The sequence below is a fragment of the Mus caroli genome, chromosome 5 (genome assembly GCF_900094665.2).
Source record: "Mus caroli chromosome 5, CAROLI_EIJ_v1.1, whole genome shotgun sequence".
NCBI lineage: Eukaryota > Metazoa > Chordata > Mammalia > Rodentia > Muridae > Mus > Mus caroli.
Window position 1 is genome coordinate 27,323,741 of NC_034574.1, and position 8,043 is coordinate 27,331,783.

The following is an 8,043-nucleotide window of genomic DNA, read 5'->3' on the forward strand; positions in this document are numbered from 1 at the left end:
CGGGCAGTGGTGGTGCATGCCTTTAATCCCAGCACTCGGGAGACAGAGGCAGGCAGATTTCTGAGTTCGAGGCCAGCCTGGTCTACAGAGTGAGTTCCAGGACATCCAGGGCTATACAGAGAAACCCTGCCTCGAAAAACCAAAAAAGAAAGAAAGAAAGAAAGAAAGAAAGAAAGAAAGAAAGAAAGAAAGAAAGAAAGAAAGAAAGAGAAAAGGAAAAAGAAAAGAAAAAGTAAAAGAAAAAGAAAATATGAATGGGGACTGGAGAGATGGCTCAGTGATTAAGAGCACCAACTGTTCTTCCAGAGGTCCTGAGTTCAATTCCCAGCAACCACATGGTAGCTCACAACCATCTGTAATGGGATCTAATGCCCTCTTCTTGTGCGTCTGAAGAGAGCAATGGTGGTATACTCATATGCATAAAATAAACAAATCTTTAACAGAAAAGAAAATATGGATGAATATTTGTGATGGTTAATCTTCATTGGCAATTTCACTGGATTTTAAATACAACTAGGAAACACACTTCTGGATATAGTTGTAACAGTTTTCTGAGGAGTCTATCTACAGAGAGAATATTTATTCTGAACGCAGGCAGGACTATCCCATAGACAGGGTCCCAGATTGTGAGAAAGAAAGAAAGAAAGAAAGAAAGAAAGAAAGAAAGAAAGAAAGAAAGAAAGAAAGAAAGAAAGAAAGAACAAGAGAAGAGAAGAGAAGAGAAGAGAAGAGAAGAGAAGAGAAGAGAAGAGAAGAGAAGAGAAGAGAAAGAAGAGCACCAGTGTTCATTTCTCTCTGCCTCTAGACTGAAGATGCATGTGATCAGCTCCCTCAAGCTGCCGTCTCACCAGGATGACCTGTACCTTGAACTGTGAGGCAGAATAACCTTCCCTTCCTTAAACTGCTCGTGTCGTGTGTGTGTCACTGCCATGAGAAGAGTGGCGAATGCAAAGGTAAATTTGATAAACTCTTAAGAAAACAAGTATATGGTTTGAATTCTCATGATCTGCTGTTATCAGATGTAAGCCTAAGAGGCAAGAATTTTAGTGGTAGAATTACAAGACTAACTTGTAGAATGCAAGCCCGGGTGATAGCTTGGTATCATATTATAATAAATTCTGGATAGTATAATTTATTTTTAAAGATTTATTGTTATTTTGTGTGTTTAGATCTTGCCTGCATTTATATCTGTGATCCAACTGTGTACAGTGCTTGTGGGGGCCCCTTAAAAAAGGGCATCAACCCTGGAACTGGAGTAATTAATGACTAATTGCCATGTAGGTACTGAGAACAAAACTTGACATCTCTGCAAGAGCATCCAGTGCTCCTAACTGCTGAGCCATCCCTTTAGCTGGACAGTGTAATTTCTTTTTTCTTTCTTTTCCCCTTTGGATTTGTTGTTTTGTTTTGTGTTGTGTTTGTTTGCTTTGGTTTTTTGTTTGTTTGTTTGTTTGTTTGTTTGTTTTTAAGACAAGGGTTTTCTGTGTAGCTCTGGCTATCTAAGAACTTGCTTTGAAGACCAGGCTGGCCTCAAACCATCTGTCTGCCTCTGCCTCCCAAGTGCTGAAATTAAAGGCATCTACCACCCCCCTATGACCCCTCCCCACCCCCACCCCCGTTCCCAGTTTAAAATTTGAAGCTCAGACTAAAAAATTGAAGGAGTAAAATACTTGTATGTATAAAGGAACCTGAACTCTGCCAAACAGTTCTAAAGCTAACTTTTTCGAGGGTAAAATTTTAAACTGAAAATTTTCTAACAACAAAAACAAAACAAAACAAAAAAACTCAACAACAACAACTTGTGGATGCTAAGAATTCACAAGAAGAATGCAGTTCCTGGCCAAAAGCCTTGCATCTCTGTTCAAAGTTTAACTGAAAGAAAACTTGCCTCTGACTTCTGCTTTAGTCAGTTTGTTTTGTGACAGCCTTTATTGCAGATGCCCCTGTGCCCTTGGATAGGAAATTCATAATCCAAGGCCATTTCCAGAAAATTGTGCTGAGAAACCTTCAGAATCAGACATTTGACTCATCAATATCAATAATCATCTATCTTAAAGGCCATTTTAAATTAAGAGTCTGGCATGGCTTATTGTAAAGTGACCCTGACCTCATCTCTGCTCAGCAAGGGCTATTAAGTAGCACGCATGCATCAGAGCATTTCATAACTGCATTGGGAGATGTGTGAGCTGTATCTAAATACGAATATGGAGTCATTTTCAAGGTCTTTGTTTCAATAAAGAAGAAGCGTAATTGAAGTAAGCAGATTCCAAATAAGTTTTGGCCACTGTTAAAGGACTTCTCTCCAGTGGGCTGGGCAGACCATAAATTATTCACATGAGTTATTCTGATTTTCCTGATGAGATTCTGGCTACCATAACATATCCAGCTAACTCACAATCTGTTCTAACAAGAGACCACTCTTATCCTGGATAGGGCTTCACCTTCTTGAAGACCCAGCTTCCAAGAGCCTGGCAGAACTTCACGACAATACTATTTCTTTACGCCACAAGGTGGCACCCGCAAACTTCCTCAGCGCTGAACAGCCTGGTGGCTAAATTCCCACCCTTGGGGACTCTATTAAATAAAGGGATGTCAGAGAAAGATCATCTAATCCAATTTACCAATGTTGCAAATGAACACACTGAAACCTAAAGAACGTAAATGACCTATTCTGAGTCACACTTGTAGTTCAGAGGAGGCATGATGCAAGTTCAAATTCTCAAATCCATTCATTTCATCAAGAGGCAGTGCTTTCCAAGCAAAATAATACACTATTTTTTTCTAACAGTCTTACAAATACAATCTACTTCCACTTTTCCTCCAATCACCCTCCATCAGGAGCCAATCTGATAGAATTGGCCTTGAAGCATTGCTGAAGAACCACAGAAGATTCTCAAACAAGTTTGAAAATGATTGATAGGTGGAATAGCTGAAGTAGGAGTCTTAACACATGTTTGTCACCCTGACTGTCCCTTCTCCCAGGGCCCCATTGCATGTCCAACTATGGAATTGCACAGAAATCCTTAGTTCACATAACTGGAACCCTTCATGACCTCTGAGTCTGACAATCCTACCCTGGACCAAAATTAAACTAGCCTTTGTCGTGGTTGCACTTGGCCCTCTCTGGCCACTTGATCTTCGGCCCTACTTTCAGTCTAATGGCCCTCCTCTGCTTCTTTTGCTGCTGAATTATGCAAAGGAAATCAAACAGAAACTGCTTGCTTTTGCTATAAAACTGTGCCCAGTTTTCACTGACCCTGACCCTCATCAACAGCTCCTTTGCAGTTCTGGTGGCCCACACCCTACAGAGGATGCCCTGCCATCAAGCCCTGTCCTTGTTTCTGTCGTTGCTGACTCAAAACAGAAACCTCACAGTTACCAGGTGTTATTCTGAAAAAGTCCATATGCTAATTCATTGTAGTCTTTACAAAGATCCTACAAAGCTTGGGAGGGAAAAAAAAAATCCCCGTTTTGAAAATAAGAATCTTAGGCATAGAGATCAAGAGCTGGGGAATGGCAGAAGAAATCGAATTTTAGCCTAGGAGATCTATCTCCAAAGTCATATTCTTTGTCAAAAATATGTGTAGCCTCCAATAGCTATGCTGGAAGCTTTCCTTAGAAAGCAGAAGCCTGACCATCAAGACTCTCCATTCCTAATGACTTATTTATATGCCCACTGTATTTGTTACTTTCTCAAGCCCTTCCATTCTCGCACATCTATCTAATGATTTGTTTATATTCCTACCAGATTTATTACTTTCTCAAGTCCCTCCATTCCCCTCTATATAATGACTTATCAACATGCCCAAAGCATTTGTTTGTTTGTTTGTTTGGTTGGTTGGTTGGTTTGGTTTTGGTTTTTTGTTTGTTTGATTTGGTTTGGTTTTTGCTGTGACAAAATAGTTAGCAAACACAGCTCCAGGATTTACTGTGGCTCAGGGTTTAAGAGGGAACACTATCATAGTAAGGTAGCTGGCTGCCCACACTGAGCGAGGAAACAAAATCCAAACAGGAAATGACAGTAAGTTTTAAAACTCTCAAGGTACACCCACTTCCTCAAGTGAAACTCTACTTCCTAAAGATTCCATGACCTTCAAAACCATGCCATCAGTGGAGAACTGAGCAAAACAAATTTTACATTCAAACCACACCACTAGCCATCCTTCAGACATTTTCCTTACCCAATTTGTTTGTTGTGGGATCTTTGTTCTGAAGTGCAGAAATGGAACCCAGTCCTGGAGCATCAAGGCCCCTCTACCAACAGTTTTGATCCCAATTTCTCAGGCATCCCAGAGGACTTACTCTGCCAGTGATGCCTCCATTATTCTTGTGTGGGAAATGCTCTATAAAGGTTTCTGATAAAACTTCACTTACAGACCCCAATGACTGTCCCTTGGTCCTTGTCCTTTCTCAATGGAAGCTTCTTTCTCCACTGCATATTTATCTTTTCTGTGCTTTTACAACAGAGTTTCTCACTTGCTACTTTATTTTTAATGGGTTGATCTATTTTGTAATTGACAGATAATTGTGCATATTTATGAAAATTATCTGATTATTTTGGTGTATGCGTATATTTTATAATGATCAATTTGGGCTAGTCAAGCTGTCCATCATCTCAAACATCTATCACTTCCTTCTGATGAGAACTTTGAAAACTCTCTCATCTAATGTTGATAACTGTAACTACATTGTGTAATAGAACAAGAGAACTATCTAAGCATTCACTGTGGATACACTCCAAACTTGCCTTTTTTTTTTCTTTTTTTCTTTTTTCAGTGTTTGAACCTATCCATAGACCCAAGGGTTTGCAGTTCTTCAAATCTCTGCAGGTGATTTACCTGCATTCCAGGATTAAAAATATGAAACAGGCTTGGTAGTGGTGGCACACATTCTTTGAGGAGGCAGAGTCAGGCAGAGCTCTGTGAGTTTGAAGCCGGCCTGGTCTACAGAGCAAGTTCCAGGACAGCCAAGACAATACAGTAAAACTTTGTCTCAAAAAATCAAAACAAACAAAAAGAATATAAAACAGGCGCAAAAGACAATGATTTTACTTTAATGGGGTGCCCCAAGCCCTGAAACTCAGAGACAGGAGGCAAACCAAATGGCTACTCCGGCCAGTCCTGACCTTGATGCCTTGACTGTTTTCTCACCTGAAGTGACTTTCTCTGCCTTCTTGCCTGGCTCATTCCCATTGGTTTCTAAGGTTCAGGTCCTGGGGCTGAATGAAGTCAATTCTTGCTTTGCTTATTCTCCTCCTCCTCCTCCTCCTCCTCCTCCTCATTAAGACTCCTGAAGCAGAGATGAGAGATAGGAGGATCATCAGTCAATGCATGCTGTGTAGTGAGACCTTGTCCTCCTCATCACAAAATAAGTTGTAAAGTTGTGTTTGCTGTACATGTCTTTGATTCCTAAGTCCATCTCTATTTCCAGTGGCACTCCTCCCCCCCCCCCCCATGGAAGACTCGCAGTCTTTTATTCACTGAACATGCCTTTCCTTGGCTCTGCCTTCAGAGAAAGGCCTAACAATCATAGTTAAAATGCCGTTTGCCCCAAAGCCTTGGTTTCTACTGGAAAATCCACCTGCTTAGAATACCTGATTTACCATTTACAAGATCGAACACCATCTCTGAAACACAAAGTCTAAGTTAATAGATGTAACTAATAGCCTCCAGTGGCACTCCTAAACCGCCTTAAATTTAGACATCCATGGCTGTCATCCACTAAACACTTACTTTCTCTCAGACATTTTAGACACAACATGACCAAAAATAATTTTACCCTTGTTTACCCTGATTTTTCTCCTGTTTTTTGTTTCAAATCCTATCATCATCATCATGCAGTGTGCTCACCAAGTGCTCAGAACAAACACCTCATAACCACTGTGGCTTTATGAAAGTTAGTAACATTATTAGCATGGTGCACAGCCACAACCCTAGAACTTAGAAGGCTGAGGCAGATCTTGAATTTCCAGACCACCATAGACAGCTTAACAAGACCCTGTTTTTAAAAGCCAAATAACTGTGGCTGGAGAGATGGCTCAGTGGTAAAGAGAACTTTCCCCTTCTGAGGACCACAGTTCTGATCACCCACATGGGGCAGCTCACAACCACTTGGAACTCCAGTTTTGGGGGGATCCAGTCCCCTGTTCTGGCCTCTAGGGGCACCTGCATACATGTAGCACCCAAACACATATGACACATACAAACACACACAAATAAAATAAAATAAAATAAAAGTAAAAAGTTTAAAGAGTAATAATAAATAGAAAAGTGATTATAATAATAGAATTGTAATAAGGACTTTCAGAAATATGGTGAATCTGTGATGGAGATACTGATACTCATAGCTCCATATTTAGAATAAATTTTAAAAATCAGTACCTGAGAATATGGAAAAAGCAAATGTTAATGGTGTGAACTACCTGTACTGGAGGCCAAATACCATCAGTTCCCCTCTCCAGAGCACTGTTAGATACGGTATAAGGTACACTTTCTTTTGAAAGCAGAGCCTTACAAGAGGCATAACAAAAGGTACAGACAACGAGATATATCAGTTAAAAAGAGGCAGGCAAGCACTTGTTTAACATCTTTCTGCCTCTGTAATCAAGATATGTTATAGTTTATGCAAGGTGTTTGAAGTATGTGTTTGCCATATTTTTAAAGAAGAACTATTATGAATAAGGTACAGTGTGTATGATGGAATATTATTTAGCTTTAGAGGGGAAGAAAATTATGGCATAAGGTAAACCTTGAAGATGCTATTACAGATGAAATAAGCAGGACATAAAGGGATAAACATTTTATAACTCCACTTACCTGAGGTACAGGAAGTAATCCAATGCATAAAGACACCAAAAAGAGGTGGCTGCCAGGAGCTAAGGAGGGTGGAGAATGAATATCCAATGAGAATGGAATTGTGGGGTAGAGGATACTGAAGATTGTACCAGAGCCTTGGGACTACTCAAGTGTTCTACCCACCAAGCTACATATTTAGCCAACTGAATTATATATGGAGTTGAAAAAAATTGAAAGATTGACCCTGTAGATGGATAATGGTGATGATTACACAACAGTATGAATGTTCTAATAATAGTGAACTGAATGCATAAAATGAGTAAAATCATAATTTCCATGTCACATTTACCACAATAAGAAATAACATAAAATGAGCCAGGCAGTGATGGTGCACACCTTTGATTCCAGCACTTGGGAGGCAAAGGCAGGCAAATCTCCAAGTTCAAGGCCAGCCTAGCCTACAGATCGAGCTCCAGGACAGCCACTGTTACTCAAAGAAACCCTGTCTTGAAAGAAACAACGACAAAACAAACAAAAATAAATATGTAAAACTAGCCATTGTGGGCCATGCCCAGGGTGCTAGCTAATTGAAAGACTGGGATCTAGTACTTAGTCAAGGAGTTCAAGGTCAGCATGGGCAGCACTGAAAGACTCTGGAGAGAAAGATGGAGGATGGAGAGGGCAGAGGCTCAAAGAGGGAGAAGGAAGAGAGAACTTGAGGAAGAGGAAGGGCAAGGAAAGAAGGGAAAGTTATGTGTCACTTCTAGGTTGGAGCAGGTAAAAGCTACTGTCCCTTTTCCATCTTTTTATGTCATCATGACAATGTGAAAAGTCACTAGGTGTTACAGGATTCAGGAAGCCCTTGGATGCTACATGCATACTAATATGGTAAATCTGTATTTAGTTATTTTTGTTAGAAACGAACATTTGATTTTTTTAAGCCACTGAATTTAAGAGGCTTGTTATATCAACATAACCATACTTCTCCTAACAGAGTATTCAAAAGACAGTGACATGAGAATCATTAGTTCTACTCATGATTAGTTCTTAAAACTCCAGAAAGGGGAGCTGGAGAGATGACTCAGCAGTTAAGAGCAACGACTGCTCTTCCAGAGGTCCTGAGTTCAATTCCTAGCAACTACATGGTGGCTCACAACCATCTGGAATGGGATCCGAAGACCTCTTCTGGTGTGCCTGAAGACAGCTACAGTGTAGTCATATACGTAGAATAATTAAACTTAAAATATAT